Source organism: Peromyscus californicus, unplaced genomic scaffold (genome assembly GCF_007827085.1).
Source record: "Peromyscus californicus insignis strain IS unplaced genomic scaffold, ASM782708v3 Scaffold_10__1_contigs__length_136768540, whole genome shotgun sequence".
Classification (NCBI taxonomy): Eukaryota; Metazoa; Chordata; class Mammalia; order Rodentia; family Cricetidae; genus Peromyscus; species Peromyscus californicus.
In genome coordinates this window covers 76084165-76108859 of record NW_026294391.1, presented here as the reverse complement: position 1 = coordinate 76108859, position 24695 = coordinate 76084165, and the positions used below count along the sequence as shown (strand labels likewise).

The following is a 24695-nucleotide window of genomic DNA, read 5'->3' as shown; positions in this document are numbered from 1 at the left end:
TCTCCACACTCAGGGTAAAAACCAAGAGAAATAGCAGAGAAGTAATAGACTATATTCGAGGGGTATGCTTCTCTAGAGGATATCCCCAAATTCCAGCTTATTTAGAACTGGTGGTTTATTGAATCCTCCTGTAACCCATGCCTAAGTCATTCTGTAAAGTTGAATGGCTTAGTGGTACCAGAGTAGCATGGTATGTAGTTCATAAACATTAGATGCAGGGGCACAAGAAATGCCTTGGCAAATTTCTATTTCCATTAAATGGAGGAAATCTACTACCAATTATTATTTGTCTTGGCTTTCCAACCTTCTATATTTTTTCTCACCTCTTTATGGTTATCAACAAACAAAAGTGAAATCAGAGGAAAAGCTTACTTTGGGAGAACTCTACGGAAAATTGGCAAGTAGTACATTTGGTATTGACTCACACTTTTTCCAACTACCACTTTTTCCAACTACTGGTTATGTGATTATAATGCTAATGTTAATTGTCAACTTGGTAATATCTATTATTGCCTGAAGACAGACCTCTGGGACTACTTTGGGGGGATTGTCATGATTATGTTAATTGACATATGTATACATCATATTATTATGATTATTAGTTATGTGCAGAAACAGGCCCTAGGCAGGAGATCCTGGACTGCTTAACACATGTCAAGATAGCTGGCTAATAATATGCATGCATTCATTGCCCTCTTTTTATTTTTGAGGACATAATGTGACCAGCTATTTCAAGCTTCTGAAGCCTTGAGTTCTCCACCATAACCCTTGAATAGTGACCTAAAATATACTCTCAAGTTGCTTTTATAAAATTTCATCTTCTATTCTATATGAAAGGGCTAATTACATAAATAATATGTTTAAAATGATATTAACTCAGTAGTTAATATTTTACTTCAAGAGAAAAATATCCCCTGATTCTCATGGACTTTTATGTAAATATTCACTGTTTTCCAACTCAATAGGACTTAACTAATGATCTGGTGTAGTTGCCTTGATTGTCAACTTTATGGAATGTAGAATCAACAGTGAGACAAATTTGGTATATGTGGGAGAGTGGAGCCAGAGAACTTTAACTGATAGGAGGCAGCATGCCATGGACTGGAGGGTTTCTTACTGGATAAAAGGAAAGCAAGGGGCGCATCAGCATTCATTATACCTTTTGCACTGGGTGTCATGTGACCAGTTAAATCACAACTCATCCTGTGCATTCCCTGCCAGGATTGAACTATTCCCTCAAATCACAAGCAAAAATAAACCTCTCTTCAAGTTGCTTTTGCCAAGGATTTTGTCACAACAATGAGAAAAGTAACTAATGTTCATGCCAAGCTCTTAATGTCTGTTATCTCTATCTTCAGTCTTTCAAAGCCATATTGAATTTTTATTTATTCCTTCAATTGGTCAGGATTTGCTGTCTGACTGAAAGTCTACTATTTACACTTTTTAGCAATATGAAATGACAATGTACCTTTTTGTAGCCCTTAGCTCCCATTTCTTTGTTTATATTTTAGTAATAGACACCAACGAAATGGTAATATAAGCATTTGAAACCAATTTGCAAAATAAATGCTTTTTTCCCAAACTCTTCTAGTTCTAAGCAGGATATTATTAAGGGAGACAGAAATGGGTAGATAAATTTCTGACATGGATTTTTTAAAAGGAATTTTTTTTAAGAAATTAATCTTTTTTTAAATTTTTCCCATTTTTATTAAGAAATTTTCTATTCACTTTACATACCAACCACAGATTCCCCCCTCTTCCCTTTTCCCGCCCCCCCATCCTTCCCCCCAACCCACCCCCATCCCCACATTTTCCAAATCAAGGTTTCCCATGGGGAGTCAGCAACGCTTGGCACACTCAGCTGAGGCAGGTCCAAGGCTGTGCAAGGTGTCACACCCTAGGCACTGGGCTCCAAAAAGCCTGCCCATGCACCAGGGAGGGATTCTGATCCCCCTGCCTGGGGGCCCCCAAACAGTTCAAGATAAACAACTCTTTCCTGTATCCAGAGGACCTAGTCTAATTTTATGGGAGCTCCATAGCTATTAGTTCACAATTCGTGGGTTTCCACTAGTGTGGCTGGTCATTTCTGCACGTTTACCCATCATGATCTCGATGTCCCCTGCCCACAGAATCCCTCCTTTCTCTCATTGATTGGATTCCTGAATCTCATCCTGGCACCCAGCTGTGGATCTCTGCATCTGCTTCCATCATCTTTAAGACCTAATTTTGTATAGACATTTAAGACAATACAGGAAGTATAAGGCAAGAATGTCCTACCAGATGATCCCTATTTAAAAGATTCATACCACACCAAGTGAGAAATGAAATACCAGAAAAATAATATATTCCTAAAACTTTCACTGCTATTTAAAACTTCAAGTAAAATATCACTATTATAGACTTGCTGAATTAGTATTAGCTCAACCTATTTTTACTTCAAGTGAAAAAAAATCAATAGGAAAAAAAACCTCTGTGAGTCCCATACATTACTTATACATATCTAGGTGTACATTTTAATAAGCCTCTTCAGGCTTTGAATTGAAATACAGAAATAAAATGTGTGAAGACTGATAAATTTCTTGTTTATTATCTTGATTATTGCTGAGTTCAGGGTGCAAGGAAAGCACATAAAAATATTTAGTATACTTTCAAATACTGAAAGAGTTGCATTTTCACAGCATAGTAACTGTGTCATATTGCAAGTTAATTGTTTGAAAATATTTTCTAAAAACTGCTATATTTAACTGTGCTGAATAACTAGAGAAAAAACACCTATTTTTAAAAGCCTGTATTTAACCGATGATGAAGATTTAGCAAAAGGAAACCTGACTTTTTGCAATTTGTTGTAAGTAAAAAGTCTGTAAGTAACATATTAGACAATTTTGTTGAGGAAAATCATTTGTTAATTTTCTAAACAGTCTTTGAAATGATATTTTAAAGTGTTGGTTTTTGGTTTGTTTAGCTTGTTATTATCTCCATAAGCATAATTAGTACTGATTTAATGACTTTATAAGATCAGACAAAACAAATGCTATACATTAAAGGATGGGTTTAAAGACATATTTACCAAGCACTCTGATGTTGATTTTTAATATATTTATGTATTTGTAGGTTTTAAGCTGATGTTAATCATACATGTGATTGTTCAGTATATCTCCGTGGTGGATACACATACCATGAGTTGTTCATATCCAACCATGATTCTTCTTCCTCAGCTTTCCATACCCTTCCTCAATCTTCCGTAAGTGCAGTTCTACTTTCAGGCAAGGATTTTCTAATGTCCATGAATGAAGGAGAACATAGGGTACTTCTCATTAACATGTTTTCTAGTTACATCCATTTTGTTGCAAGTGACAAGTTTTAACATCTTTGTGACTTAAACAATATATATATATATATGTATATATATATATGTATATATATATTATATATATATACATATATATATACACACACACACATATCACATTTCCTTTCTTTTTTAAAAGTACTTATCTTTATTTTTGTTTATGAATGTTTGTCTATGTAAGGCTATGTGCAAATGAGGACATGTGCTTGTGGAAGACAGAAGATAGTGTCAAATTCCTGTAAATAGTATTAGCAGACCTGAGAATTCACAGTATTTTGTATTAAGAATTTGCAGGAAATAAAATATAAATTGATTTATTTGAACATTAGTTGACTATAGATTAGAGTGCTAAGACAAGAGTTCACCAAAGGTTTGGTATAGTAGAACAGTTTTTAAAGTACTTGTTGCTTCTTGGATTTGTGAGTTTAGCATATACTTAGGAAGATGGAATAGGTTTTTTTTTTTGTTCTTTTGATTTTGGCTATTTTCATACTTTGAAAGAAAAAGGCTCCCAAAGGGAGTGGCACTAACGGGAGATGTGGCATTGTTGGAGTAGGTATGGCCTTGTTGGAGGAAGTGTGTCATTGTGGAGGCAGGCTTTAAGATATGCTCAAGCCATGCCGAGTGAGTCAGTCCATTTCCTGTTGCCTTCTAATCAAGATGTAGTCAGCACCATGTCTGCCTGCATGCCTCTATGCTCCCTGCTATGATGATAATAGACTAAACTTCTGAAACTAGCCACCACTTTTATTAAATGTTTTCCTTTATAAGAGTCACCATGATCATAGTGTCCTTCACAGCATTTGAAACCTTAACTAAGACAGATGTTGGTACCAGGATTGAGGTATTGCTGTGATAGGACTGACCATACTTTTGTTTGAAGGAATATGAACCTTTGTAGACAGATTTTTCTTTCGGCCTCCAGGTCACAAATAATGACGGAGACTTATTAATTATGAAAGCTTGGCTTTGGCTTAGGCTTATTTTTACCTAGCTCTTATAGCTTAAATTAACCCATTTTTTAAAATTTTTTTAAAATTTATTTTATATACCAACCACAGTTTCCCCTCTGTCCTCTCCTCCCGTTTCCTCCTGTTTTCTCCCCCCACCTCCTTCCTACCCCCATCCACTCCTCACAAAGGGTAAGTCATCCCATGGGAGTCAGCAAAACATAATGTATCAAGTTGAGGCAGCACTAAGCTCATCCCCTCTGCATCAAGGCTGAGAAAGGCATCCCACCATAGGGAATAGTTTCCAAAAAGCCAGCTCATGCACCAGGGACAGATCCTGGTCCCACTGCTAGGGGCCCCACAAACAAACCAAGCTACACAAGTGCCACCCACCTGCAGAGGGCCTAGTCCAGCCCCATGTAGGCTCCCTCATTGTTGGCCTAGAGTCTATGAGCTCCCATAAGCTCAGGTCAGCTGTCTGTTTTGGTTTCCCATTCATGACTTTAAACCCCCTGGCTCAAACAATTCCTCCTCCATCTATTCAATGGGACTCTTGGAGATCGGCCCAATGCTTGGCTCTGGGTCTCTGCATCTGCTTCCATCAGTTACTGCATGAAGGTTCTATGATGACAATTAGGGTAGTCACCAATCTGATTACAAGAGAAGGCCAGTTCAGGCATTATCTCTACTATTGCTATGAGTCTTAGCTGGGATCATCCTTGTGAATTCCTTGGGTTTTTCCTGGCACCAGGTTTCTAACCCCATAATGACTGCCTCTATCAAGATATCTCTTTCGATGCTCTCCCTCTCTGTCCCTCCCCCAATTCAACCTTCAAGATCCTTCATGTTCCCAACCCCTATCCCCTCCTCTTTATCCACTCCCCAGACCCCCAGTTTACCCAGGAGATCTCATGTTTCTCCTTCCCAAGGTGACCCATGCATTTCTCTTAGGGTCCTCCTTGTTACCTAGTTTCTCTAGGGCTGTGGATTGTAGCCTGATATTAATCCATTTCTATTAATCTACATTCTGTCATGTACTGCACATCCTGCTTCTTCCATGTCTCCTGGCATCTCTACATACAAATTGCTGGCTAATCTGTGGCCAATTCCTATCAGCTAGTCACCACCCCCACCCCTGATTCAATGTATAACTCTATTGGGCAGTCTAAGGAGTGTCAGAGTGTGATAAAACTATCCCACAATAGACCTTGGGACTAAAGATTAGAAAAACAGTTGAATGCTTTAAGTGCTGCTTAATGGGCCATACTAGTAGGAACATGGGAGATAGGGACTGGGGCTGATAGGGTGTGGGGCTGGCTCAAGAGGTTTCAGAGGAAAAGAATTTTAGTAAGTTGCCTAGAGATTTATCTTGTGATATTTTGATGAAGAATGTGGCTGCTATTTGCCCTTATCTGGAGAGTCTGCTGGAAGCTAAAGTGAAGAGTTTTGGATTAATTCCATTGGCAGAGGAAATCTCAGAACAGCCTAGTGTAGACTCTGTTGTGTGGTTATTAGTGATAACTCTACTGAAGATTTATAATGAATAGGAGCATGCTGAGAAATTAAAAGCCCAAAATGTACAGATTGAGAAAAGGTGCACCAGGAAGTAGAATAGGGCTCAATCTTCTGTTCAAGGAGATAAATGGTTTAAGAAATGCAATAAAGTTATGACCACAAGGCAAGATCCCACCCATCTAAGTTTCCAATTTGTGAAAAGGAATTAAATGATTAGAGCCAGGTGTGGTATTGCACACCTTTAATACCAGCACTATGAAGGCAAAGACTGGCAGATCTCTTGAGTTTGAGGTCACCCTGGTCTACAGAGTAAGTTCAAGAATGGCCAACCTTAGGCAATAAAGAAAAACAGAAAGCTGGTGAAAATGTAATGAACTGAGGGGTTCATGTTCCAGCTCCAGCCAGCAGCAGAACTTTGCAGCTTCAGCCACATGATTCTGGAGTTAAAGATAGAAGAAAAGGGCTGGGGTTGGGGATTTAGCTCAGTGGTAGAGCGCTTGCCTAGCAAGCACAAGGCCCTGGGTTCGGTCCACAGCTCTGACAAAATAAAATAAAATAAAAATGAAAGAAGAAAAAGGCTATGGAATTTGTCTCTGTGACTAAGGAAAGCTGCTGAGGCCAGGCATGTGTCAGGGCTGTCTCTGAATGGAGACCTAGAGAGACCATTGTGTGAAGCTGTAACATTGAAGCCTGGATTGCCTTGGGGAACCCAATACATTGGAGACACCAGAGCCATGGGATACCTGCCATGGAGAGCTGCTAACAGGGAGTTTAACCAGCTCAAGAGAAAGAAGCGTGTTGGAGTCAACAAAACTGAAAGGACTTAGGGATCTGAAGAGCATTTTGACATCAGATATGGAGATGCAGAGTTTGGAATTTGCCCAGCTGGTTTTCAGTCTTGCTTTTGCCCAGTATTTCATTACTATGCTCCTTTCCCTATGTTTGGAAAAGTAATGTATATCCAGTGCCATTATATAAGTATATGATCTGTTTTTTATTTTTATTTTATAGGGAATTACAGTTAAAGAGACTGAATGAATCTCAGAAGAGACTTTGAACTTTAGAATTTTAAATATGTTTGAGACTGTTATAAACAATGGGGACTTTTGACAGTGGACTTAATATATTTTTGCATTATGATATGGCCACAAGCCTTTGAGGGCCAAGGAGTGTAATGTTGTAGATTGAAAGAAAATGGCTCTTAAAGGGAGTGCTGCTAATATGAGGTATGTTCTTGTTGAGGTAGGTTGGTCTTGTTGGAGGAAGTGCATCACTGTGGAGGCAGGCTTTGAGGTCTCATATATGCTCAAGCCACACTCAGTGAGTCAGTCCATCTTCTGTTGCCTTCTGATCAAGATGTAGCCGTCACCATATCTGTTTGCATGCCACCATGCTCCCTGCCATGATGATAATGGACTGAACCTCTGAAACTGTAAGCTGCCACACCAATTACATGTTTTCCTTTATAAGAGTTGCTGTGGTCATGATGTCTCCTCATAGCAATAGAAACCTTAACTAAGATAGTCATCTATCTTCTTGCCTATGACTGAATATAGGAAGCTTTTCACCTGATGATTATCTTATATTATCTTTCAAATACCTGCTTTGTATGAATATTAACATCTTTCTTGGTAACATAAAATGCTGTGTATAATTATCAAAGGGATTTTTTGTTTACTTTTATTTAAATTTTTTCATACAAAATACTTCTATCACTTTTCCCCTGCCCCATTCCTCCTAGATCCTCCCCAACCTCCCTACAGAACCAACTTCATGTTCTTTTTTGCTCTCTCAAAAAGATAAAATCAGGAAAAACAACAAGAAAAAATAAAATTAAAACAAATATACTAAAAGAGAGAAAAAACAATAAACCAAACAAAAACAACAAAACAAAATGAAAGGGCACAAAAAATGTATGGAGTCAGTTTTGTGTTGGCCAACTATTCTTAGACATAGCATATGCCGTGGAGAATGGTTGATGTCCCCAGTGAAACTCTATTGGAGAAAACTCATTTTCCCTTTCCTAGCAGGTATCAATTACAAAAAGCTTCTTTGTTAGGGATAGGATTTTGTGTCCACTTTCCCCTTTCAGTGGTAAGACTGCATTTGGAGTGAACCTGTGCAAGTCTTAGGCTTGCTGCCAGAGTCTCTGTGAATTCATGTGTATATCAGTCTTAATGTGACTGGATGGCACTGTCTTTGGAGTCATCCACAACCTCTGGCATGTACAGTATTTCTACCTCTCCTTCTGCATAGAACTCTGAGCCTTGAGGGGAGGGATTTGATGAAGAGATCCCATTTAGGACTGAGTGCTCCAAAGTCTCGCCCTCTCTAAATATTGCCCAGTTGTGGGTCTTTGTGCCATTTACCATCTCTTTCAATAAGAGGCTCCTGTAATGAGTGTTGAGTGATGTTCTGCTCTTTGAGTATTGAAATATGTCATTATAAGTCATTTAATTGCTATGTTCATTTAGAAGAATAGTAGTACTAAGTTTTCCCCTGGGCCCACAGCCTATCTGTTTATAGGTTCTCTGACACATTAGTAGTGTCAGGTATAGGTTACATCTTATGAAGTGGACCTTAAATCCATTCGAGAAGCAGATGACTACTCCCATAATATTTATAACCACTGTTATACCAGTATATCTTACACGCTGGTCTCTGTTGTTGGTCACAAATGTTTGTATCTGGGTGAAATTGAAGATTACTTTTCTCTTCTGGTCCTATGCAAAGTACCTGCCAGCACCATAATCACTAATCAGTAGGGGTAAATCTTCTAGCTGGAGACTAGCTGGATTTCTCCATATTCAAAGACATAAGCAAGTTTTATCTTCAACTATAGTGCCTTACCATCAGCATATAGAGAGTAACCAATAATTTTGTCAGTAGCCTGAGGTGCTTAAGAAATCTATGGGAGCCCTTTGAGCAACAACTCAACAAGACATAACACAGTCCTGGTGTTGAAGGTTTTACTTGGGGCATAAAATATCTAGTTGAGGCATTGTCTCCATTATATAGTAACGTCATTTAAATTTCTTTCATACACACACATATATGTGTGTGTGTGTGTGTGTGTGTGTGTGTGTGTGTGTGTGTGTGTGTGTGTGTGTGTGTATGTGTGTGTGTGTGTGTGTATTTGAGGAAGCTTCTACAATAGTACATATTTTCATATGGCATTTCAAATAGCCTTTTGTGTTAGTTGTTCCACCCCATATTCCATCCTTACCATACCTTGCCATTCATCCACTTAATACTATTATTCTACTTTCCCCTTTATCTCTTTATAACATTGTACTCTATTTCCCTTCTCTTGGAAGATCTCCTCCAGGCCCTAGTCCCTTAATAGCTACCTAACCTCTGTGGTTATACAGATTGAAACACATATATCTAAACTTTAATGTCTAACATCAACATATAAGAGGAAACTGAAATATTTGTCTTTTGGGGTCTGGGTTAACATATTCAGGATAATTATTGCTTTTAACTGCATATTTGATTATTTCAGTTTTCTTAACAGATGAATAATATTCCATTGTATTAATGTACCACATTTTCATTATCCAATTATCAATTGATGGACATCTAGGGCGTGTACATTTTCTGGCTATTCTGAATAGAGCAGCAATTAACATGGATGAACAACTATCTCTGTAGTGGGATGTAGAGTCATTTGGGTATATGCACAGGAATTCTATAGCTAGATTTTGTGATAGATATATTTGCAACTTTCTTTAGAATGGCCATACTGATTTCTATGGTGGCTGTACAAGTTTGCACTCCTACCAGCAATGAAGAATTATTCTCCTTGCATCATCACCAGCATGTGCTCTCATTGTGCTATTGACATTCCCCATTCAAACTGAAGTAAGTTGAAATCTCACAGTCATTTTATTTTGCATTCCCCTATTGTCCAGATATGTTTAACATGTTTTTTAGTGTTTCTCAACCATTTGTGTTTCATATTTTGACAACTCTGTTTAGTTCTTTACCCCATTTTAATTTGATAATTTTTTATTGATATTCACTTTTAGTTCCTTATACATTCTAGATATTAAACCTCTAGCAAATGTATAATTAGTAAAGATTTTTCCCATTCTGAAGGCTTCAACTTTACTCAAATGATAGTATGTGGTGATATTTTATTTGTGCTGAAATGTGATATTTTATTTATATGTTAATAAATAAGGTTGCCTGGAGATCAGAGGTCACATAACGAGTCATAAACAGAAGTCAGGCGGTGGTAGCACATACCCTTAATCTGATCACATGGCAGGCAGAGTCTCTGTGTGGTCAAGGACACAGCCAAGCGTGGTAACACACACCTTTATTCCCAGTACCAACCATAGGGACCTGGAGGTCTATATAGACAGGCAGTGACGAGGAAGTGATGTGGCTGGGCTTAGAGCCAATGAGAAGTCAGAACAGGAAGGCAATAAAAGCACAGGTTAGACAGGAAGAAGCTGTCTCTGGGGAAGCTACGACGTGGTGGTAAGCTAAGGCTAGTTGTGGCTATTCTCTGATCTCTTTGGCTATTTGTTATTTCTCTGATCTCTTCGGCTATTACCCCTGTATTTGGCTCTGTGTTTCTTATTTAATAAGACTGTTTAGAAATTCATCTACAATAGCGTCCTCTGATGCACAGAAGCTTTTAAGCTTCATGAGCTCTATTTACTAATGATTGGTCTTAATGCCTACGTTAGCAGTGCTCTGTTCAGAAAGGCCATTCTTGTGCTAATGAGTTCAAACCTTTTCCCTCTCAGATTCAGGTTATCTGGCTTTATGTTGAGGTTTTTGATTCATTTGGAGTATTTTGGTTTTTTTGGTTCTTGGTTTTTTTTTTTCAGAGTGATAGACGTGAATCCATTTTCACTCCTCTATATGCAGCCATCTAATTTGATAAGCACCATTTCTTGAAGATGCTGGTTTTTTTTCTCCAGTGTGTATTTTTGGCTTATTTGTCAAAATTCAGGTGTCTGTGGAAGTGTGGAGCTATGTCCAGATCTTCAATTCTATTCCATTAATTAATATGTCTGCTTTTATACCAATACCCTGTGTTTTTATAACTATAGCCCTGGAATACACTTTGAAATCTGGGATGGCAATACCTACAGCAGTCCGTTAATTCAGCCTAGTTTGAGCTGTCTTGTTTGCTGGTTTTTGTTTGTTTGTTTGCTTGTTTTTGTGTGTGTGCTTCCATACAATGGTGAAGATTATTTTTCCAATTTCCATGAAGATTTTTATTGAAATTTGTATTGGGATTGCAGTGAATTGCTAGATTTACTTTGGTAGGATGACTATTTTCGCTACATTAATCCTACTGAACCATGTAGGCCCTATGCTTGCTGCTTTAGTCTCTGTGAGTTCATATGCACCCTGCTTAGTTGATTCCAAGGGTCTTATTCTCCTGGTTGTCTTCATTCACTCTGACTCTTACAGTCTTTCAGCCTCCTTTTCCATGGGATTCCCTGAGCTCTAAGAGGAGGGATCTTATGGAGACCTTCAATTTAGACTCTCTCTCTCTCTCTCTCTCTCTCTCTCTCTCTCTCTCTCTCTCTCTCTCTCTCTCTCGTGTGTGTGTGTGTGTGTGTGTGTGTGTGTGTGTGCACAAGTGTGTGTCAGGCTGTGGGTCTCTGCATCTGTTCCCATATGCTACCAGAGGAAGCCTCTCTGGTGATGACTGCATAAAGCACTGATCTATGAGTACACACTTACTCTTATATGCATAGATAAGTACAGTTCTCACATGTCATCAAAGATTTTGTTTTTCAGCAACAAGGGCTACTATAGAAATCAACAACTGCTTAAAGGGGAAATAATAAGTGACTTTGGGCCGCTCAGCCTCAATTGGGATATCTACAATATAAGCCCTATGTCTGAGGATCAGAGAACATTACAGAAGAATGGGTAAATAATATTGCAAAAACTAGAGAATTGAGATCCTTGTTGCAAGATAGTGTATTCTAGACATGACACTCAACCTATGAACTGTAAACCACATGGTTGCTCACATAAGGCCTGCATGATACCACACTATTTCACAGACAAACATGGATGGAGGAAAATTTATCAATTCCAGGTCTCTGATAAGGAGCTACAGGCAGTCAGTGGCTACTGCGTGAGTGAGAATTAGTTTTCTCCAGGGATGAGCTCATTGATAATTTTCCTCTTCCTACAGGATCAGATTTAAACAAGTGTATGTGGACAACACTAATTGGCCTCAAGAAGTTGAATAGACATCTGTATGTGTCTGTGTGTGTTTGTGTATGTACACCAATAATAATAATAGAAAAGATCTTGAGTTTGAGAAGGTATTGTAGTGGAGACAAGGGAGGAGTTGAAGGAAGTGAAGGTGTGGAAACTATGTACATGTAGTACAGTTGCATATGAAATTCTCAAAATTTAAAATTAAAAAACAATTTAAATACTTAATTTCTTTGTACTTAATATTCTTTATTTTGTCTGTCTTTCCTTAAAAATTGTCTTATGATTGTTTTACTGTGAGTAACTTTGTACATAATAGTTGTGTGCTGTTTCTTGAAGACACAAACAAGTAGGGTATGTATGACAAGCCAAGGAAATATTTCCATCCAGGTTCAGTTTGGAGAACCTCAGTGTTTACCATCATTGTATACAGGAGCATGAATGAACACCAATGAATGTTTCAATACTATGGCACTCTACACAATTTTCAGGTAGCTCTAAAATAAAATCTACTCTAAGACAACAAGTTTTTACTGCTTATATATAGCTCTGAGTGTGGACTCCTGAGTCTTGTAACTTCTGAGCTTGCAGAACTTTATGAGCCCTCTCATCTCCCAGGAGGGAATACTGAAATTCAGAAGTAACTACAAAAGTAATGAAAATGTAGAAGATATAGAACTCTAGGTTATATTTTTCATCATATTTTAGGATTTACTTTGATATCTTCAACTAAAGTCTGTACTTACACCACTTGCAAAACAACACGCAACATGAATGATAAACTTAGAAGGAAACTATTTACTAGTGGAGGCATGGAAAATCCAGGGAACTTAGCCTAATGAAATAATAGTAAGTGAAAGCAATTACAGCATCATTTCTTTCAGTGCTGCTCTTAATTCTGAAACATGGGAATGAATTTAAATGTCCAACAATATGTCAGCTTTTATGTTATTCATAAGATTGAATAAGATGAAAGCATTTATCATAATAATAAAGACATGCCAACATTGCAAGCATTTAACATAGATCAATATCTTCATAAAGATACAAAATAGATGAGATAAATTGTTTAACAAAAATGTTATAAAATCTGAAAATATATTCATATATATATTGTGTATATGTATATATATAAATTATGTAGATGTTTATACTGGATTTAATGCAAAACATGTTTGAATAAAATTGTATTTGCAAATTTTGGTGTTCTAAATGTTAAATGACCAGAATTTTCCCTTGTGATTAAAAAATTGTGGGAAGTACAGCGATATGCAATGATAGCACATGCTCATGGAGTCTAGGAAACAATTCTGTGGGGCTGCAGACACAGAAAAGAGGCATAGAAATATAGATGCACTCTATGGGTATCAGTGCAAAGTAATGCATCAGAAGGACACACATAAGTGTTGTTCTTTTCATGGTGAATACCTATATTCATTTATTCTAAAAATGCTGATACTAAGAGAATGTTAAATATTCCCTAGTTTATCTTCTCATAGATAGAAATGTGGGGCTCATTTCATTGAAACACTCAAGGCCTAACAATAGGTACCTATTGGATGGTCCTCAAAGCTGTATGCTTTTACCTTCACATTATTTTGTTAGCAAATAACTTTTACTATACGTTCAGTTTTCCAACAGCTATGCTTTTCAAGGATTCAGATGACCATATACTCCCTTTAATATCTTAGAAATTTTCAGCCTTCTTCTTCCAAGTAACCAAACTAACCTGACCAAGTAACCTAGTCCCAATCTTCTTTTTGTTCAATTATTTATGGATAACAACAAAGATTACTTGATTATATATTCCAAAAGTGCATATGCATTCCCTTTTAAACTATTTCTTAGGACAAGTGCTTAAAAATATTTTTACTAGTAATTCTATGCTGTTTCATGAATACCTCGGCATATTTCTGACACTGAAATCTGCATGACCCTGAGAACTAAAATATCACACTAAGGAGCAACTCCCTCAGTCTGAGTTAAGGTATAAGTTTAAAGCTTGTACATTAGCATTAGTTTTCTGATAGTTTGGGGGCAGTGAAAGTAATATGAAAAGGCAGAAAAAAGAAATATTCAAACAGGCTGTCAGAGATCTGTTGTCTTTATCTTCTCACATGTGTCCCTTAATCTCAGTCTGTCCAATGACATTGGCACTGCAAATACAAACAAGTTTTCCACACTCTGAGTCCCTTGATCTCCTTTCCCAATTGTCAAGAGACTTTGTTCTTGGTGCTTAGGGAACAAAGGAGTATTTCTTCAATCTAAGTTTAAGGATTGGTTTTTCAGTGGGAAACTGAAAACATGATACATTTAGTTCAGTTGAAAGACCACTCTTGCTATAGCTAATCAAGTCACTATATTCCAGACAAAAATTATTGCAAGACCACATTTCAAAGTCTATGTTATTGTAATATATGTGTAGTGTGTGAATTTCCTTCAATGGGCTGACATGAGGACTTTAAATTATACAGCCTGAACAGGATTTCCAGATGGCTCTTTATTTCCTGCTGGCTCTATTTCACCTGATTTCTTTCATGTTCCCTCAGGTTCCACTTTCTCACTAACATTATTTGCCTTTACTCTTCTCTCTCTTCCTTTTATACACCATCTTGTCTTTGACTCACCAGACAGATGGTTATGTCCATTTTGCTTTGACTACTACTTTTTGTGCTATTTCTATGCAAAGTTCAGTATGTTGTAATCTATAAAAAAAAATTACCTCGTAGTACAAGCCATGGAATTTGTTTTACTTCTAAAGTGGGTAAGGTAATAAGTCTATCAGTCAAATTAATATAATTCTATGAACTTCAGCCAAGTAAGCATTTAACATAGATCAATACCTTCATAAAGATACAAAATAAATTAGCAGAAAATGACTCATATGTACCTAATGTGACCTTTGCTTTTTAAATAATTCTGAAGTGTATACCTTTATGAAATGAAACCAATATAGCAAAATGTCACCTGCACTTCCATGCTTATCACAATACTGGTCAAAATTCCCAAAATACAGAGTGAGTCTTCATGTCTATCACCTCAAGAATGGATTTTAAAATGTGGTACATGTATACAATGAATAGTTATGTGGCCGTTAAGCAACAGCTTAAATGTAACCAGAAAGCATTATGTTAAGGTAAATAAGCCAGACACAGAATGATAAGTATTGCATGATTTTACTCATATGTGAGATATAGAATGTTTATTTCAAGGAAGTTCAAAGTACAATTGTTATTAACAGAGGTTGAAATAGTAAGAGGAAGAGAGTATTAGAGACGCATTTAGTTCTTATGTTTTTGTCTATGATAAATATGAAATTAATTTTGAGTATGGTAACATTTAAAGGTTGTTTTTCTTGTGGATGTACAAGAATCATTTGTTGAAAAAATATTCTCTCCATTGAACTTTCTTTTGTGCCTTTGATCATTTGTCTTGTTGTCATCTGGACTTTATCTGGGATCAACCAAGAGGTGATTCATGAAAGTATTTCTTAAAAGAATTAGCTGAGGGTAGATGATCAGATACTCACCAGGAATCCTCCACACTTCAATTCCTAATTGGGCTACTGAGGCATCCAGCCTTGTAGATTGGGCAGCTTCTGGTTTTCAGTCTCTCAAATGTGCATTCATTTTTGTACTCTCCAGCCCATATTAAGAAAACCCATTTAAAAGGTTTCCTTTGCAATATACATTCACATTATTTGTTCTATTCCTCTAGAGAACCTGAATAATAGAGCACTCTTTATAAAAATCAATTAATAATGTAAATATTTCTGTATCAGTTTTCTTTAATTGATTTATATGCCTTTCCTCATGTCAGTGCTACAAAGCATTATTAGTGTACTTTGTAATGAGATTTAAAATCAGAAAACTTGAGTGAGCCAACTTTTATTTTCTTGAAGAATCTCTCTATATCAATTTTGGTGTCTGTTGTATAGCAATTTTCTAAAGATGATAAGATTCTACCAAAGAGGAAGACTAATTAAGACTTAGGAAGTAAAGGATTGACAAGTCTCAGGAAGTTTCTGAAACTTACAAGACTTGTAAGTCCCCTCTCCAAAGCTTATATAAACTATAGCAACTGCTGGAGAGGAGAGACTTTCCAAATTATAAAACTGCCATGCTGGTGAGTGGTTTTTTTTTTTTTTGTGTGTGTGTGTGTTATAGAGTCCTTGAGTCATCCATGTTCCTGTATCTAACCCCTGCACAGACTCATGTAAGTAATGTCAGTGAATTCCTTGTTTTCTGTGGATGAATTTTAGTGGAATCATTGCTTTGGTCCATCTAGAGTGATGGTTCTCAACCAGTGAGTTGTGAACCATTGGAAGTTGAAAAGTTCTTTTACACTGGTCGCCTAAGATCATCTGTATATCAGATATTTACACTGATTCATACCAGTAGCAAGATTACAGTTATTAAGTAGTAATGGAAACAGTTTAATGGTTGGGGGGGTCACCAAAACATAAGGAACTATATTAAGGGGTCACAGCATTGGGAAGTTTGAGAACCACTATTCTAGAGTAAGTAGATATTTGTCTAGGTCTCTCCAAGAAAAGTCAGACATCAGTTTCCTTGATTTTCACTATGAATTTTTAAATCAGCATCTCAAGTGCTAAAAAGGAATAAATTTGCTTTTATTTTATTTTTTATTGAAAATAAATTTTTCACACAATGTATTCTGATCACCATTTTCCCTTCCCTGGAACTTCTCCAAGATCCTCCTCACTTCTCTACCCTCCCAACTTCATTTCTTCTATTTCCTCTCTCTCTCTTTAAAAATCACATAGGCAAACAGAAAAGCAAAACAAACAAATAAATAAATGAATACAAAATAAAAATAATAGAGAAAAATAACAAAGAGAAAGCACAAAAAACACATTCCTACACAATAAAAACATAACACTAGAAATCATAAAGTCCAACCAAAAGACCAATAAAACAAAACTAAATAAACAGATAAATAAATAAAATAAGTGCCCAAAGCAATATGAGAAAAAAAATTCTGTGAACATACTATTGAGTTCATTTTGTACTGGCCATAGGAGTTACACTTAAGTGTGGTTAATAGACTCTGTGAGACTCCTTTGAAGAAAATTAATCTTTCCTTTGCAAGCAGATGTCAGTTGCAGACCGTTTCTTGGTTAGGGGTGGGAGCTTATGTTCACTTCCCCATCTCAGTGCTTGGATTCTAACTGGCTTGAATCTGTGTAGGCCCTGTGCATACTTCCACAGTCTCTGTGAGTTCATATGTACATCAGTCCTGTTTCTGACTGGACAAAACTCTTTCCTTGGTGTGATCCATCCCCTTTTGTGCATACAGTCTTTCAAACTCCTGCTTTTCATAGTTCCCTGAGCTCTGAAGGCAGGGAGGAATCTTAGATTTTACAAAAGGATACGTGGATTCATAAATAATGTGGAAATTATGGATGCATTGACAATCTGAGGTCCATAAATGCTCATAAATCCAAAAACATGTGATGACTTCCATCTACTTAACACAAATTTCTTATTAGACCTTTTTGATTATTTTTTTCTATGCATTTCATTCTACTTGATGCTATTGTAAATTGAATTAAATTGTTTCTTAATTTTATTTCAGACTAATATTCCATATCTTAAGTTATGTATGTATGTTATTTATTTAGATTCTGTACATTTTCTTTCTTTTAGTAAAGTTTGGGGAATTTAAAACTATTTGTTCTGATGAATAACATACTTTAAACACCAATTTATATAATACACACTCTTCTTTGCATACTGGTATAATACAGATATATGTTAATCTGTCAAATGTATTCAAATTTTAGATATAAGGAAAATGTAGAATGTGCAAATTTAACAGTTGTGGAAATTGAGCACTCTTTAGGCATGGAAAATGGAAACTTTCATGCTTCACTATTATTCTTTCCATAGTTGGATTGCACAATAATGATAAATTAGTGAGCCTTTGGAAATGCTTTTGATTATCTGAATACTTTTCATTTTCTTGAACCAATTCTCTTTTTAAATGTTCTACTTTGCATTACCTTATGTTTCTATTATTTTATGTATGATATACATTTCTCACTTAAAGGAAATTACTAATTACTCATTTGCCTCATCTTGGGGAAGAAATAAGAGGAAATGTAATCAAACATGAAGTTATGTGAGAGTTCCCATTCAAAATATCACTTTTCCTTTAATTCAATCACAGAAAATGTGACTGTGATATTTTAGATGACTTCCCCTCTGTGTATTTCTTAATTAATGCTGGACTAAGGAGATGGAAATTGGTGATGCTACTATTTTACTGGGCAGTATTTGTTTTTGTGCAGCACAATACTGACTCCAAGATGCAATGCTTAAGGGTTATGTTACCTATGCTACTCTACTAATTATACCACTCGGGTGATTATTATGAATACTTGAGTTGTACAAATTCTTTAAGATAAATATTTAATGTCAGACCCTTAAAGTTTTACATACCTTATGGAATTATATTTTAAATTATCTATCAGTTGGCAGTTTCAAATTTATCACAACATTTCCTCCCATCGCCAAGAGGATTATTTTAAGAGGATTAGTTCTATCAAATCACCACTTTAATGGTTTATAACCAGTGTAATTATTAATTTAATATTTCACCTTGTCTAGGCCATGAGGTGCTCACATATTTGATGAAACATTATTCTAGCTTTATTTGGTTAGTGATCTTGAGTAAGGCTAACATTTGAATTGACAAACTAATTACAATGGATTGTCCTCACTAATGAAAGTGGGTTCTATCCAATCACTAGGAGACCAGGAAAAAAAAACACTAAATTGCTGACTCTACCAGGAATAAAAGAGAATTTCTTCTGCCTGACTTTTTTAAGTTAGACATCAGCATTTTCCTGCTTTCATACTGGAACTCAAACATAGGCTCTTCTTTTGTCTCTAGTCTGCAAGAATTTGGATGCAAGCTACATCATTTGTTCTTTTGTTTTTCCAGCTTGCTGATTACAGATCTTAAGACGTTTCAACCGGTATAATTATTAAAACCAATTCTTTAAACAAATATCTCCATTTATTTCCTCCTTGAAATATATTTTGTTGTGGAATATTACTCTAACTATGCAAAGATGTGTTACATTTGTTTATGCTGCATTTGTTTAACTATGTGAAGTGTGTTGCTTTACCTGTCTGAAGCACCTGATTAGTCTAATAAAAAGCTGAATGGTCAAGAGCTAGGCCGTAGAGGGATAGACAGGGCTGGCAGGCAGAGAGAATGTTAGAAGGAGGGATCTAGGCTTGAGTGTAGAGTGAGAATAAGAGAGAGAACAAAAGAGAAAGAGAGGGAGATGCCTGGGGCCAGCCAACCAGGCAGCTGCCAACCAGCCAGACACTGAGTAAGACATACAGAATGAAGGAAAGATAAAATGCCCTGAGGCAAAACAGATGAAGAGAGAAAGGTTAAATTAAGTTTTAAGAGCTAGCAAGAAATGAGCCCAAGCTAAGGACAAACATTCATAACTAATAATAAGTCTCTGTGTCATGATTTTGGAGCTGGTTCGTGGCCCAAAAGATAGCCTGATACAATATTTCTTACGGATTCTCATTCTTTGTAAACAAAAACAACAACAACAAAACATGATCAATACAACCAGTATCATACATTTTTTTACATTACCTCTACCCAACACCTATAACTACTGTGGAAGTTTGAATGTAATTGGTCCCCATAATGTCATAGGGAGTGGCACTATTAGGAGGCATGGCTTTGTTGAAGGGGGTATGGCTTAGTTGGAGGAAGTGTGTCACTGTGAGGGCAAGCTTTGAGGTTTCCTATGCTTAGAATACCACCCAGCATCTCAGTCAATGTAGGACTCTCAGTTAGTTCTGTAGTATCCTGTCTGCCTACCTGCCACAATGCTCCCTTGCCATGATGATAAGGGACTGAACCTCTCAAACTGTAAATGAGTCATGCCAATTAGATATTTTTCCTTTATAAGAGTTGCCATGGTCATGGTGTCTCTTCACAGCAATAAAAACCCTAAGACAGAAGGAGACCTTTGGGATTTTGGAGCAAGGCGCTGCCATATCTGCAGACAACTATTATCTCTTTGAAATACAGTTCTTTGACTGCTATTGGGACTTAGAAGAAACTGAGCAATGGGCCACCAAGTTACCATGCAACCTGAGCTTGGTGTTATCAAACCTACCAAGTCATAAAGTAGGATGTGCACATCAGCAATCTATTATCAAATGGAAATGATATATAAAACATCAGGTCTGAGCAGGTACTGAAGGCACAGCAAGCTACATGAAGAAGTTGCACAAATTCCTATGGTTTCTACTCCTTTATAATGCCATCTTCTGCCAAGCATTCACCTGTAGCCTCATGTGGTGTTTCCTGTGATTGGTTGACTGAGGAAGAGAAGACTAGGGCCTGGTTTATTAATGGTTCTGTACATTATGTGGGCACCACCCAGATGTGGACAGCTGCAGGACTACAACCACCTTCTTGGACAACTGTGAAAAAAACTCATGAAGGAAAATCTTCATACTGGGCTGAACTTTGGGCAGTACACATGGTCATACAGTTTGTTTCGAAGGAGAAATGGATACATGTGTGATTGTTCACTGATTCATGAGCTGTAGACAATGGATTGACTAGGTATTCAGGGTCTTAGAGTGAGCATGATTGGAAAATTGGTGAGAAGGAAATATGAGGAAGAAGCATGTGGATAGATCTCTCTGAATAGGCAAAAGATGTAAAGATACTTGTTTCCCATGTAAATATTCATTAAAAGGTGACATTAGCTGGGGAAAAGTTCAATAATCAAGTAGACAGGATGACCCATTCTGTGGACAGTTAGCCTCTTACCCCAGCCATCCCTGCCATTGCCCAATGGACCCATGAACAAAGTGGCCATGTTAGCAGAGATGGGGGTTATTCATGGGTTCAACAACATGGACTTCCACTCACCAAGGCTGACCTGGCCACAGCTTCTGCTGAGTGCCAGTTTTGCTAACAGCAGAGACCAACACTGAGCCCCAGATATGGCACTATACCCCAGGTTTAACCAGCCAGCAACCTGGTGACAGGTTGACTACATTGGACCACTTCCTCTGTGGAAAGGACAACACTTTGTCCTGTAGACAAAATTCTAAATGGTCTTATTAAATAAGAAACACAGAACCAAATACAGAGTTAATAGCCCAAGAGATCCGAGCACTAGCAAAGAGCCAAGACCACCTTATCTTACCACTCGCTGCCATCCTTCACCTGAGAGACCTTCTTCCTGTGTATCTTGTGTTTTATTGCTTTCCTGTTCTGCCTTCTCATTGGCTCTAGGCCCAGCCACATCACTTCCTCTTCACTGCCTGTCTATACAGACCTCCTGGTCTCTATGGTTGGTACTGGGATTAAAGACTCAATGGTCACTAAGCTTGGCTGAGTCCTTGACCACACAGAGACTCTACCTGCCATGTGATTGGATTAAGGGTGTGGGCTACCACCACCTGACTTCTATTCCTGGCTCGCTAATGACCTCTGATCTCCAGGCAAACCTTATTTATTAACATACAAATAAAATCACATTTCAGCACTATCAAATATCACCACATTGTCCTTACTGGAGTAGATACTTATTCTGGTTATGGATTTGCCTTTCCTGAAGGTAATGCTTCTGCCGAAACCACCATCTGTGGACTTACATAATACCTGTTCCTACTGACATGGATTCCACACAGTATTAGTTCTGACCAGGGAACTCACTTCACTGCCAGAGAAGTGCAATAATGTGCTCACAGTCATGGAATCCATTGGTCTTACCATGTTACCCACCATCCTGAAGCACTTGGCCTGATAGAAAGATGGAATGACCTTTGGAAGACAGTTACAGTGCAAATTATATGGTAGCTTCATGGAGGGCTGAGGTAGGGTTCTCCAGAAGGCAGTACTTCCTCTGAATCAGTGTCCAATATAGAGCATGGTTTCTCCTGTAGCCAGGATCCACGGGTCCAGCAATCAAGGGGTATAAAAGGGAATAGTTCCACTCAAAGTATCACCCCTTGTGACCCACTAGGGAAGTTTTTGCTTCCTGTTCCCACAACTTTAAGTTCTGGTGGCTTAGAAGTTTTGGTTCCAGAGGGGGAAGTATTCCTGTCAGGAGCCACAAACAAACATTCCATTGACCTGGAAACTCAGACATCCCCCTGGCCATTTTGGGATTCTAATGCCCTTAAACCAACAGGATAAGAAAGGAACAATAATGTTAGGAGGGGTGATTGATCCAGATTACCATGGGGAAATTGGATTGCCTCTCCACAATGGAGGTAAGAAGGATTATGTCTGGAATGTAGGAGATCCTTTAGAGCATCTCTTGGTGCTACTGTGCCCCATGATTAAAGTTAATGGGGAATTACAACAGTCTAATCCAGACAGGATGACAAAGGGCACAGACCCATCAGGAATGAAGGTATAGGTCACTTCTCCAGGAAAGAGCCAAGGCCTGCTGAGGTGCTTGCAGAGGGTAGAGGAAATACAAAATGGGTAGTAGAGGAAGGTAGTTCTAAATACCATCTAAGACCATGTGACCAGTTGTAGAAATAAGGATTTTAACTGACATGAGTGTTTCTGATGTACTTTGTTAAGAATGTATTTGTATAGATATTTGTGGGGTTTTTTTCAGTTTCCTTATCACATGTTGTAACATCAATTAAGAGAAAGTTGGTAGTTTTCATATGCAAGTTTGAGATACTAGAAATATGTCCCCCAATGGACATTGCCACTATTTTAAATTTATAATGCATTTGCAGTTGTATGAGGGATAGTTATATCATGTTAGTTGTAATTATAACCTAGTTAAATATGTAATGCTTTTATAATTGTACCTGAGATAGTTCTATTATATTTAGGCATAATTATGACCTGGTTTTTCATTAGTAAATTAATCATGATATAAGGAGGTATGATTATGTGTCAAGTTGACAATGGTTGAATTGTTATGGTTATTCTTGGTTGTCAACTTGACTATGTCTAGAATGAACTATAATCCGGAAATGGAGGGCACACTTGTTATCTGGACCTTGAGGAAAGAAGACATGCCTTCAATCTAAATCTTGAGGCTGGATGATACATGCCTTTAATCCAGACCTTAAGGCTAGAAGGCACAACTTCAATCTGGGCCACACCTTCTCCTGGATGGACATGGGAAGAAGAAAGGTAGTGTGGTGATACTTTATTTGTGCTGAAATGTGATATTTTATTTGTATGTTAATAAATAAAGTTTGCCTGGAGATCAGAGATCATAACAAGCCATAAAACAAAAGTCAGGTGGTGGTAGCACACTCCCTTAATCTGATCACATGGCAGGCAGAGTCTCTGTGTGGTCAAGGACACAGCCAAGTGTGGTGAGACATGCCTTTATTCCCAGTACCAACCATAGAGACCAGGAGGTCTGTATAGACAGGCAGTGACGAGGAAGTGATGTGGCTGGGCTTAGAGCCAATGAGAAGTCAGAACAAGAAGACAATAAAAGCACAGGTTAGACAGGAAGAAGCTCTCTCTGGGGAAACTACGGCATGGTGGTAAGCTAAGGCTAGTTGTGGCTATTTGCTATTTCTCTGATCTCTCCGGCTATTACCCCTGTATTTGGCTCTGTGTTTCTTATTTAATAAGACTGTTTAGCAATTCATGCACAAGGTGGTATGTTCATTTTTCCCCTGCTTGCCCTGCCTTGTCAGCATATCTATTTCTTCACTGGCATTGAAGTATACTTCTTCAAGATTCCAGAATATGCAGATCAGATGAGACACCCAGCCTCATGGGACTGAGCAACTCGAGATTCTTGGACTTTCCATTTACAGCTAGCTATTGTTGCAGCCTACAAGTCATTCTAATATATATATATATATATATATATATATATATATATATATATACAGAGAGAGAGAGAGAGAGAGAGAGAGAGAGAGAGAGAGAGATTGATTCATTCCATAAGTTCTGTGATTCTAGATAACCCTAGCTAATACACCTAACTTCAGAAAACTCTTATTTTTTATTTGTGTTCATTTGCTTGCTTAAGAGTCTCACTATGTACTCCTGGCTGGCCTAGAACTCTCTATGTAGGTCAGGCTGTTCTTGAACTCATAGAGTTCCACCTACTTCTCCCTCCCTACTGCTGGGGTTAAAAATCTGTTTCACCACATGCATCCTCTTACTCCTGTTTCATAACTCTTCTCAATTTTTTATTCTTCTTACATCTCAGTCACAGTTTTTCCTCCTTCCCCTCCCCCTCACCTCTCCTGTCTTATGTAATCTCAAACTACAATTATTCTTTAGAGAAAGATGATTCTTAGTTACTCTTGGAGTTCCAATATCTGTAATCCTGCCCCCTCTCTCTTTCTCTGTGTGTGTGTGATATGTGTATATGTAATGTGTGTGTGTGTGTCTGTGTCTGTGTCTGTGTGTGTACTCATGTGTGCTGAACTTCCATTAACTTTACCACTTTTGAAGGAATAGGCCTCTTCTTGGTGGTTATTTTGTATTTTCTATAAAATTCTCATTTTTAACAATATTTAGCCTTTCTCTTGGGATTCTAGTTGGAAATTCTAATATAATGTTCAACTGGAATGTTTTGTTCACTAGTAAAAGAAGGAAGACATTTCATTATTATTATATTTTCTTCTGTGATTATGTCTCTAATACACATATGT

At 37.4% G+C, this 24695-nt stretch overlaps 1 long non-coding RNA gene across 11 annotated transcripts in view; it reads left to right on the top strand.

Moving 5' to 3' along the window:
* LOC128108548 (uncharacterized) overlaps positions 1-24695 on the top strand; it is a 188141-nt gene that overhangs the window by 13116 nt on the left and 150330 nt on the right. For 5 of the 11 annotated variants that reach the window (XR_008217519.1, XR_008217513.1, XR_008217520.1 and 2 more), the window contains exon 5: positions 9550-9678. The exons of 4 other annotated variants lie outside the window; for them this stretch is intronic. This is a non-coding gene — a long non-coding RNA (uncharacterized LOC128108548). Of the gene's footprint in view, positions 1-9549; positions 23845-24695 lie in introns of those variants that run through there. 2 more of the 11 variants (XR_008217522.1, XR_008217511.1) reach the window with 2 other exon arrangements.